This window comes from Nylanderia fulva, unplaced genomic scaffold, assembly GCF_048542155.1.
Source record: "Nylanderia fulva isolate GAGA-0341 unplaced genomic scaffold, ASM4854215v1 Scaffold740, whole genome shotgun sequence".
In the NCBI taxonomy this organism is placed as follows: domain Eukaryota; kingdom Metazoa; phylum Arthropoda; class Insecta; order Hymenoptera; family Formicidae; genus Nylanderia; species Nylanderia fulva.
This window is the reverse complement of record NW_028190852.1, coordinates 21,430-33,804: the sequence shown is the minus strand read 5'-3', so window position 1 is coordinate 33,804 and position 12,375 is coordinate 21,430. Positions and strand designations below refer to the sequence as shown.

General features: G+C 26.5%; 1 pseudogene across 1 annotated transcript; it reads right to left on the bottom strand.

The window, feature by feature from the left end:
- Positions 1-7,792: 7,792 nt before the first annotated feature.
- LOC146720221 (uncharacterized) lies at positions 7,793-9,153 on the bottom strand (annotated as a pseudogene). The gene is made up of 4 exons (XR_014926168.1): positions 9,046-9,153; positions 8,483-8,741; positions 8,248-8,408; positions 7,793-8,160 (listed from the first exon to the last, which is right to left on the bottom strand). The product of XR_014926168.1 is annotated as an uncharacterized LOC146720221 (transcript).
- Positions 9,154-12,375: the final 3,222 nt, after the last annotated feature.

The following is a 12,375-nucleotide window of genomic DNA, read 5'->3' as shown; positions in this document are numbered from 1 at the left end:
GTTTTTCCACAGGGAGTTTAAAAATATTTTGTTCTATATTTTTCAACAACTCTATGGTGGTTTTATCTTTGTCAAATACTGGCAGACAGAAGTTCTCTCCTAACCGCAACAAATCTCGAATTTCACACGGTATCGATACGGATGATAAATTTAAAAACCATTTATCTCTTTTGTCAGCAACATCAGGATTTAAAGAAACAAAGGAAGTCGGGTTCAAGGAAACACTAAGAGACTGAGACGGCCCTGACTCACATGGCCTTGAAGAAAATTCTTTCGTACATGTGTAATAATATTGGATAGGACGAATATTCCTATTATTGAATTTAATTTGTTTATCTAAGAGCCATCTAAATTTATCATCCAGTCGAACCCGCTCCTTATTATAAAAATAATGTAATGATCCAAGATAAGAATTCATCCAAGATAATCCTGATATTTTATTTATGAAGGTGGATAAGGGTAATATCACGGTTGCGATGAACAAGGATATGTACATGGACAAAATGTGTGATTTGCTGGCTGACCGGGATACTTATACTGTTGTTAAAAAAGATCCGACTAGGAACCTAATTAATCAATTACACGGGATTTTAAATAGATGGAAAATGAAGAATTACATTTCTTCAACAACATATAAATCCCTGAACTGCACGGACGGGGTTTTACCGAGAGCGTATGGTCTGCCGAAGGTGCATAAACCGAATTGCCCTTTACGTGTCATCGTGTCATCTAGAAATACACCTCTTTATTACTTGGCAAAATTTTTACATAAGATAATATATAAGGCAATTCCGAAACCTGATTTGGCTATTTCTGATAGTTTCCAATTAGTGAACAAATTAAATGGTTTATGTGTGGACAGTGATGTGGAGTTAGTTTCACTAGATGTTACATCATTGTTCACCAACGTACCATTGGATATGGCTATCGATAGTTTAATTAACAGATGGGGGTATATTGAAAAAGAGTGTATTATTCCACGGGATGAATTTTTATGTGCAATTCGTTTTATTATGAATTCGACTTATTTTATGTTTAATAATGTATGTTATCAACAGACCTTTGGCACGCCTATGGGTTCCCCCCTCTCACCGATCATTGCGGATATCACGTTGCAAGATTTGGAGAATAGAGCGATTGCTGCGATTCCAATGTCATTTCCATTTTATTTTAGATATGTTGACGATATCGCGTTGGCGGCCCCTCCCTCCATGCTTAAAATTGTTTTAAACACTTTCAATTCTTTCCATCCTAGATTGCAGTTCACCATGGAGGAAGGGGTTGACAACCGATTGAATTTTTTAGACGTCACTATTATTATAAATAATGGAAGCATTGAGTTTGATTTATTTCATAAGCCGACGTATTCAGGTAGATATTTAAATTTTGAGTCGCAGCATCCTCTCTGCCATAAAAAAGGCACCATTATCAGCCTCATAGATAGAGTTTTTTGGCTATCTCATCCGAAATTCCATAAAGATAATTTTGAGTCTATGATTGGAGTTCTTTTGTCTAATAATTATCCTCTCAAATTGATATTTCAAACATTACAAGCGCGGTTAAAAAAGTTGTTCTTCCGGTACAATAATAAGTTGCATAACAATAGAACAAATATATGCAATGACAAGATTCCAACGCAGAAAAAAGTTTCGTACTTTAATATTCCGTATATCAATAATGTATCAAAGAGAATCGAGGACATTACACGTGATTTGGATGTCATTCCATCCTATACAGCAATTAACAGTCTCCGTAAATTCATCAAAGTACACAAGGATAAGTTACCAAGGGAACTCCATAACAATGTAGTTTATAAGATTGATTGTATGGATTGTGATGCGTCGTATGTAGGGCAGACGGGTAGATTGTTGAGAACTAGGATGAAAGAACATCGCAGCAACATAAAAAGAAACGCGTCACAATTATCAGTCATATCGGAACATAGATTATTGAACCATGAATTTAATTGGGAGGATGTAAAAATCTTGGATGAGGAGCCTTTTTTAGGTAAACGTTTGATATCCGAAATGATCCACATTAAGCGTCAGAAGAATAGTTTAAATTTACATAGCGATACCGACAAATTAAACGAGAATTTTGATCTGTTAATTGAAAAATTTACCAAAATCTAGCTTTGTGATTAGACATAACCGGATTTTTTCGTTAGACCTTTGACATGAGTGCCGATAAGTATTAGTTGTTTTTATTTTTATTTTCATATTCTATTTTTGTGTTTTTTTTTGCGTATATATGTATCGACTGTGTCGAGGTAGAATACCGCACAGTCGTTAGAGTGATGTGTCACGTGTAACATCGTCTTCTCTCTGTTTTTGCTGTCGGGGTGAGTGTTCTTCCCGGTTTTTAATTTATAATTCTTGGGGATCTTACACGTTTAATTTATACTATGTTGATTAGTGTTGGTAAGGGAGTCACTGCTCTGCTTCCTTCCTGACGATGGTCACCGTTAGGGAGACACTCCGACGACCGGACGGTTCGAATAGGGAGGAGAATGATATTTAATTTATTTGCGGATTGTATGTATACGAGTTTTATAATTTTCTGATTGTACCGATTATCTTTTATTTTTTTGTTTCTTTGTATTTTGCAGCTACTGAAGAAGACCCGAAGTGGGTCGAAACGTTTAGATTCTAATAAATGAGTTTGACTTGAGATCTCATTTTAATTTATTAATTTTGTGCATGTCATCCGCACAGGCTCCGATTGCCGTCGAGATTTTTTTTTTTTTATTATTGTTAATTAATTGATAAACTGATAAAAAACAATTTCTTTAAATCTTAATTTATTTTAATATATTTTTGAATAAATAATTCTTAACTTTTTTAAATTTAATAATTAATGATATCTTTAACATAAAAAAGTATTCATATTTAAATAATCAATTTACTTCATTTGAATCTTCTTCCCCTTTTCTCTTAATTGGCAAATATACGCCTTTTAACAGTGCATGTAATGGTATGTGTCTATCTAGTTTTTTTATGTTTATAATATCTTTTACAAGTAGATATATCGGATTATCTGTTAAAGATAAAAAAGATAAACTATAAGATAAGTTGTATGCTGTTTTCTTTCACAATTTTTTTAAAATTATGTTTTTTAACAAATTTTAGTATACTAAAATTTAAGTTTACTAGCTAAGTGTTCAGTAATCACATTGTAAACCAAAATAAATAGATATATATACATATACATAAATTTCTAATTTATTGAAATCTTGTATATTGTATTTATATTGTTTTTTATTTATTGTATATTGTTTTGTTGTTGTTTTTATATTATTTTGTTATAATTTTAATTATTTGAAATTTTATAATAAATATAATAAGTATAAGAATAATATATTACACCTATTGATTCAATTACACCTGTCACTTGTATTTTATCCCCTTTTGTTATATTTAGTGATAAAAAGTCGTTAAAATCGAAATTTATTATATAAACTTTTAATTTAAATTTACCATCTGTAATGGAACCGTAATCAATCATTTTATTAAATTTGTTATCGTATATTTCTGCGAAGTTTGTTTTCACATAAGCTTCCAATACTGCAAAATATGAAAAATATATTAGAATATACAAAATATGTGATTTAATAAACTACAATATAATAAATCTTATAATTAAAAATGAATAAAGTTTGAAACATAAATTTATTTAATTTAAAAGAGACAAATATTATAAGACAATATATAACATATACATATAAAACAAAAATATTTATATGTATATATAAATGTATATTTACATATATTTATATGTATATATATGCATACTATTATATAATTTAAATAATTATAAATAATTAGAAAATATAAAATTTTAATATGTGATATAATAAAAGGCCAACTTAACGAGCTTATATGCTATTAATTGAAAAATTTATTTATTAATTTATTAATTTAGAAAAAAGAAAATAAAAAAAATTGGGTATATATACAGCGCGCCGACATTGTAAGATACAGATATCGATTTGTTTTTTAAAAAAGTACACATTGTGATTATGTTAAGTAAAAAGAAATAATTTTTTAAAAAAAGTGTTATGTTCGTTGACAAAAAATGTCGTTACATAATATAACAGCATCTGACGCTCTAACTCATGCCAACAAACATGAATTTTGTACTGCGTTCGTCATATAATCTTATAATTGTTGTATTTATAATAAGGTCGAAATGACTAAATTAATTTTTTAACATATTATTAGGATATTGAGAAAGACTGTCGTACAGTCGAAACGTTTATCTTAACTTTTGTATAGTATGACGTAAATTAATAAATAAATTTTTCAATTAATAGCATATAAGCTCGTTAAGTTGGCCTTTTATTATATCACATATTTTAATTGTATACGAGCCGAAGTTTAATTTATAAAATATATATATAAAATTTTAAAATAAACCAAAGAAGAAAAATAAAAAAAAAAATATATATATATATATAATATTAAGTTAATATTCAGTTATTTAACAAAAATATAAATTATGTAATAATAATGACGATTTGACGGAAGGTACAATCTTAGCATGTTTAGCGACGCTCCTGAGATATAGCGTTGCCCAGAGTGACGACGACTCGGCCGTCGAGCCTCGACGGTAGTGGGGGGACCCGCAACGTCGCTCGCGAAATCGGCTCGAAAAGAGCAACTAATTCCGAGCACTGTTGTATATATATTTTTATTAAATGTATATTGTTTGTTGTTTTTTTTAATATTTAAAATATTACTTAAGAAGTCATTATAATATAATAAGAAAGTAACGCAAAAATAATCATCTTAATAAAACAGTATATAACGACTAATATATAACAGTTAGAGATAAATCATACATATAATTATATATATAATATAAAAAAATTAATATTTACATAATTTAATAATATATGATGTAAAATACGTGTAATTTCATCATTCCATGCCACAATCTGAATTCGTTTCTCATCTCCATTATTTAATAAAATTAAAAAATTTTATATTTTTTGTTGCTTCCAACTTCACAGGGAGATTCGATACTATCAACAAAACCTACTACTTCACTATATAAAATAATTTTTTTATGTAATTATATTTTATACAAAAATGTTTATTAAATGTTTAATAAATATATTTAAACTTGGCAAAATTGATTTCGACGTAACTAGCAATTTTATTCAATACTTTCACGACGTTTCGACCATTTGGTTGTGGTCCTTATCAAGTGAGAATTCCATCAATTAAAATGAGATTAACGCAACATAAAACCGATTTTATTTAAAATTAATAGTTAAAAAAGGAACACGTCCCATCGCTATGATGTTTCGTCAACGACTTAATGTCGTTAATAAAAAATTATATTATATGTATATATATACATATATATATATATATATACACATATATAATATAATTTTTTATTGTTTAATAATATTCTAATGATATTAAAATTAAATTGTTACTTTTAAACTCATTGCAGCGCGCCCAGTTTTTTTAAGTAAAATTTTTTTATTTCTTTTTATTTTATATTAATTTTAAATTTGCATAAGTTTTTAAATTTTAATTTTTTATAAAAATGTTTATTTATTCGCGCAATAATTGGACATTACTTTTTGTAGATATATTAATTTTAGAACATCAATTTTTGTCAATTGATAGATTTTTTTACTTAAAAATACTTTTTTGTTTAACACTTTTTCACATGGCGCATGGACTTGGCATCTTGTTTATCTTTTTTTTTAAAAGATAAGTTTTTTTATGGTACAATTCTACATTTGCAAATTTAAATTTTTATTGATTCATTATACGACTCTATATATGTCTGCAACTTTAATTTTCCACTGGTACAAGTTTCTACTTTCACTTGGCGCAATTTTTTTTTTATTTCATTACTTTTGTTACGATTGTACATGTGTTTATAATCAATAATTTTTCATACAATTCTATTGTACATGGGTTTGCAATGGATATTTTTTGTTAATGGCGTGCCCTTAACTGGTCGCCTTTTTTTACCTTTTTTTAAAGGTGAGTTTTTAGAGATTATATCATTCATTTTTGTATATGATAAGCATCTTTAAATAAATAAGCAAATTCAATTTTTCTGGCATTTTCTTATTTTAGGTACATATATATCCAATAATTAATATACAAAATTAAATATTATTCATCACACAATTTGTATCAAAATAATATATTTTTAAAAATTTATTTTAAATTTATTTAATCATTTTTATCATTGTGATTGTAGTGGCAAGGATTTTATTGCTCAGTGTCATTGCAAGCATCTGGCCTGTATATACCATAATATATTGTGTAATACATTGGCTAAGTATGACAATATGGATTTTGATAGATTCCCATGGAATATTGGAATTTTGTCGGACTTGCAGTCATCCACCACATATGCAGCCTACAATTAAAGAACGCATTTATTCCATATTATTTGCTTCCGTTATTGGCATAGTGCACATTTTTATATATCTCAATGCTGTAGATAGCAAAACATTTTGAAAACATCTATCTTTCTATGTTATCTGCTTTTTTGAAAATATTGCAGCAAATTTATTATGGCAATATGCTTGTCCTCCTGCAGTTAAAGAGGCTTCCCACACAACACATGGACGTAATTACAACATAATTTGGATGTCCGAAGCGAGCACCAAGGACATCCGATGGACGTCCCGTGTACATCCTGTGGATGTATTAAGGATGTCCTATGTTCCGCCTAACAACATCCATAGGCTATAAATGGGACGTCCAGCGGATATCCTTAGTGCTTACTACGGACATCCAAAGTATGTAATTATGTGGATATAATGACTGCATTCAACAGAAAAAGAGCACAATGGCCAGTATTCATAGTCAGATCTTATATTTAAGATCGTCTTAAGATCTGTTCAACCAATCAAATGACGTTATACGGCTATTTGATTGGTTAAACGAGATCTTAAGACGATCTTAAATATAAGATCTGACTATGAATACCGGCCAATGAGTGCTTATTAATTCTTTAATGTGATTAGTTTCTATGTTTAGATCCAACGAAGAACTAAAGGAAATAATCACATTAAAGAATCAACAGTCGCCGCATGAGCTGCTTTTTCTGCTGAACGCAACAAATGTTTCAATAATGCTCATTGAAAACTATTAAGACCATATTATATATTTAGATAGTTAGAATTTATTTAAATCAATAAAATACATGTATATAATTTTTGCAATATTATCTTAAGTATACTACTTTCAGCATTATAACCAGTAGCTCATCAAAATTATCAATATGTTTATTTATAAAATTTATGTTAGTGTAACAAAAACAAAATAATATATTACTGACGTGCTATTTTTTATATGTTCACGCAGTTTACTTAGTATAAAAAAAATTAAAATAAAAACTCCAATTAAAGTGTTCAAAGTTAACGTATACAATTATGTGTAAATTTTTATAAACTTTCAGTGTTTTTTGTCAATTTAAATTCCTTTATCATTTCTAGAGTAGTAAAATATGAAAATAACCCATGCATTACTGTTTTCAGAATTCTAGAGTACGTTATATAGTTCAATTTTTACATCTATGAAAATTTTATCATAGAAAGTTTCGGCTATCGACTTATGAAGAATAATAAATTGTTAACATATTGATATTTTATTTATTAATCAAGCTCTAGGCTAAACTTTTTGTAAACTTGTTACTGTGTTTTATACATAATTACATGCGTTAACTGTGAACTATATACTATATAAACAAAGTAAGCAACAAAAGAATGCATTACAATATATTATACAAACAAAATAATCAATAAAATAAAAGATATGCATTGCTATACTATACAAACAAAGTAAACAGTGTTAATATAAATAAAAAAAAATGCATTATTATGCTTAACAAAATAAGCTATAAAAGAAAGTTTTTTTTCATCAAATGTGATCATATTTCACATTACTCTACCTTTAAACTTGCAATTTATTGCCATTTTTTAAAAAACTAAAAAACAAAAATAAAATATTAAAAATGACACGTAAAAATAATAACATTAATTGTTTGTCAGATACTTTTATGTATCACTATTATTGTCTTCCGGATTTTTGGAGATCCTCTCAGATGAACGGCGGAACCAATTAATTATTGCTAACTCTATGTTCCTATCATCAATTTTAAAATGCTGCTTTACAGAATCTGTTAACAAAAAGTTACAAATATTATATAATACATAATATACATTCCACTTTTGTCATCAATTATTAATATACATATGATATTTACCAAATAATACACATGAAACTAGAGTTCCATCAAATTTTTTCATTATTTTTTAGTCCTTGCCAGGATATTTTTTTGGCTAGACATGGCTCAAACATAGCTCGCAGTATTCGTCGAATATGCTCACCACCATTTTTTCCTCCACGATTGAAAAACATGTTTTTCTGAATCAAAGATTTAATTCAACCTGTAGCGTCGAATCTCATTTTTAAGATTGTTACTTCATTTGATTACTTACAAGCTGTTCACGCGCAGTCTTGCTGTTTGACAATAATGTTTCAAGTTCCTGCCAATTATTTAACGTTTTTAACGGAAAATCTGGTAAATGTTTGTCAATTCTTCTTCCTGTGCGTTTCGGATATTTCTTTGAGGATATTTCTTGACATCTGGTGTATTGCGTAAATACTTCTCTTCATAAATTTTTTCAACAACATCACGAATTTCTTTGACGTCAATTTGTAATCGTGTTATGCTACAAAGTATTCGCTTTTCGAATTCTAAACAAGAAATTATGTAATATTCATAAAATATTAACAATTATAAAATACTTAGCTTTTTCTGATAAATAAATACGTGAGCTGCTTTGACCAAGTTTATATTAATTAATCGACGATTAACTTACAGTATTATATATATCAACAGAATTTTTAATGTAATCGTCTTTCTCTTTTTCTAATGTCAAATATGTTTTACTTTTTATATTGGCAACTCTGTGTAATCATCGATTAATTTATTGGAGCTTGATTGAATTGGTCTTTAATGAGGTGTTTGTTATATATTGTATCAGAATAGATATTTTACCAGTTTCACCAATATATGATGACGTCTGGAATTTCAGTTTACTAATCGACGAATTTGCTCGTTGATCTTCTTGATTATCCCACATACTGCATTCTTGACGAGTATTGTCTAAAGTAGAAACAAAAATTTACTGTTTTTTATGATTCAATATTTCAAAAGAAAACAATATCATTTAAAAAAATTTCAATTAAAACTTTTAAATATTATAAAATGTATTCATATACGTATAAATATATGTCAGAGTTTCATCTCGAAATGTCCAATTAAAAATTTTTAATTTATTCGATTTAATTTTTTTCATTCATTTACGATTTTAAACTAGATAATGTGATAAAACTAGATTAAATTATGACTGTTTACTGTAACTCCGAAATTCAATTTAATATTGAAATAATATCTCAAGAAAATAACAAGATACATACCTCAAAGTCACTTTGCGCATAAGATGGATGCGTTTTTTAATATTTTATAAGATTAAAAACCGCATCATGTTTTGATACGATGGATGCATGAAAGTGTCCTCAACTTTTAGCATATTCAAAAAATATTCTTAAATTCTATGTCTAATTAAATAAACAAAAAATCTATATTAACTTTAAATCAAGTACAAATTTAAAATATTTTTTGCAAATCTATTTTAAACTAATTTATTTAATTTGCACCAAAATCAATTAGACGTAAATCATTATTGTTTCAAAAAAATGAATTGTATTTTTTACTATTAGTATTGTCAATATTTTGCATAAATGCCGACAAAAAAATTTAAAAAAAAAGCAATTCGTGAAATTTTAAAAGATTTTAAAAAAAATATTATTATTAAAATAAACTTTTGTAAAAGCACAATATATTTAGAGCCACATAGAATTTTCGCTCTTTTTACAAAAAAAATTATATTTTTATACTTACTCAAGATCATTGCGAGAAAATATAGTGGGAAACGAAAAAATATTATCGAATTTCCCTATATATTCTTTAGGTAAATTTTCGCTTGAATATCTAATACGTCAAAATAAATTCTATCATGATTTTTATAGTTTTTTCTCGCATGTTCTATCATTTTCGCCAAACCCATCGGTCCCTTAAAGTAATACGAAATATTAGAAAAATTAAGAAAAAAATTTTGTCTTAAAATTATTATTACAAAATATACTTTTCATATAATTAATTCTTTATAGTCTTACCTATTATTTCCCCAAATTGAGGATCAATTTCTGGCATTAAAAATGTCTGGTGATATTTCCATAAGCAAAATTTACTTCCATACATTTGATGGCCCACTGAATATATTTTTTTTGGAAAAATTTCCATTTAAATATGAATAGCATTTTGCTTTTTAATGTCAGTGCCGTATTAAATTGCCGGATTTAATCACTCGGATCCCCATATTTTTATAAATGGAAAAAATTTAAATACTCAAAAAACACACATAAAGCACTATTTAATATTTAATATTTTTTCTTGGATGATTATTCGTTGAACAAAGTTTTTTGTGTTCATTTAGAAAATAAAATAGATATTACAATATTTTTGATGACACGCGGTAGCAAACATAAAATTTGCACGATAGAACGAAAAGGGTGTAGCTAGATGCTTTAGGTGACACAGAATGCAAGGCCCGAAAATGTGCATGCCTTATATAGAGGGTTCTTCAGGTACAAAACCTAACAAACAGTGGACCAAAAAAGGGGGAACAGCTATTGTATACCATATTTTTGACACTCACTAAAAACTGTTGGAAAATATATGAAATCTTTAATAAAAATATTTTCAAAGAAATATTACATTTGTAAAATTTTATAAAAATTAATTGTAAAATTTTTTAAAAAAAATTTTGAAAGAAGTTGTTAAGGAATGGTTCAAAAATTAGCTTTTCAAGAACGGATACAATCAATAATAATCAAGTATTAAGTTTATTATATATTATTTATTTGTAATTGATTCGATAAAAAAAGGGAAAAAAAAAAATAAGATTACATTATATATTCGTAAATACAGTATATGTTTATAATATAGTTTAAAACAAAAGTTTATTTTCAACAATTTTTCAGTAGCATTAAAATGTTTTATTGAAATAAAATACAAAATTGATATGTTTTAGCAATAACGCATTAAAAACATACACATTTGCAAATATCTTTTATTTCGATGATATTTAATAATAGTTTACGAATAAATTGTTTGATATGTTTTAAAGTTATTTTATATTATCTTCAAGAATCAAATTTCATATATGTAAAAATGAATTGTAATTGTAAAAAAAAAAAAATAGATATTAAACTTTGGAAAACATTTTACAATACAATGGCTAAAATTTTGTATATCGAAAAACCTAATGTATGTTAAAAAATTGATAAAAAATTCCTATATTCGTTCTTTGTGTTCTCAGGTATCAAAGGGGTTTGCATATTTGAAAATATTATGTAAAGGACAAAAAAAACCGAATACATTCCTTGTTTGGTTGTGCAGTGTGAGATAAAAAAAGAAATGTCCTTGAAATCCGCACTTTAAAAAACATTTTGCTTTTTCCTCTACATCTGATGTTTTTCAAAGATAATAAAACTAGAACTGACGTTTGATATATATGACTCACATGCGAATATTATCCCAAAGCTTTGATAAAATCAGAATCATATATCGCTTTATCTATTTTGGCTTAAAATTCTTTTTAATATCTGTTTATATATTACAGATATAATTTCATTTATATTTATTTTATTATTTTTTATATTTTTAAATATTTTTTATTTTTTTTATAAATTATTATATCATACTTTTTAATAAATAGAATATAACTATTGACGTTGGAAAAACAAAAAAAATTATACAGATTATATAATGATATATTGAAAAAATAATAATGACAAGGACATATACACTTTTAATTATTGTTAATAAAAAGATTATAAAAATTATAACTTTTAATTTTAAAATTTTTAAATTTAAGAATAAAAAACTGAATAAAAAAATATGCATTGATTGTAAAGGGTTTATGATAAAAATACGCTTTGATGTCTGTAAAAAGACTTATTGTTAGACTTAAAAAAAAAAAAGGGAAATTTAAAATTTTGCAAGAAAAAATATAAAGAAAAGCAACTTGAGAGCATTAAATTTCATGTCTTTAATGCATAAAATAATAATAATAATTTTAATAAAAATTTTATAATATTTATAATTAAAATTGTTCAATAAAGTTATCATTAGGATTAAAAATGTTCTTACAAAATAAATTTAAAAATCAGTCCTGAAACATTTTTAGACATCTCAGCTTTTTGAAATTCTTGCAATTAAAAAGTTTCACACACGACTAAAAATGTAAATTACAACTGTGTT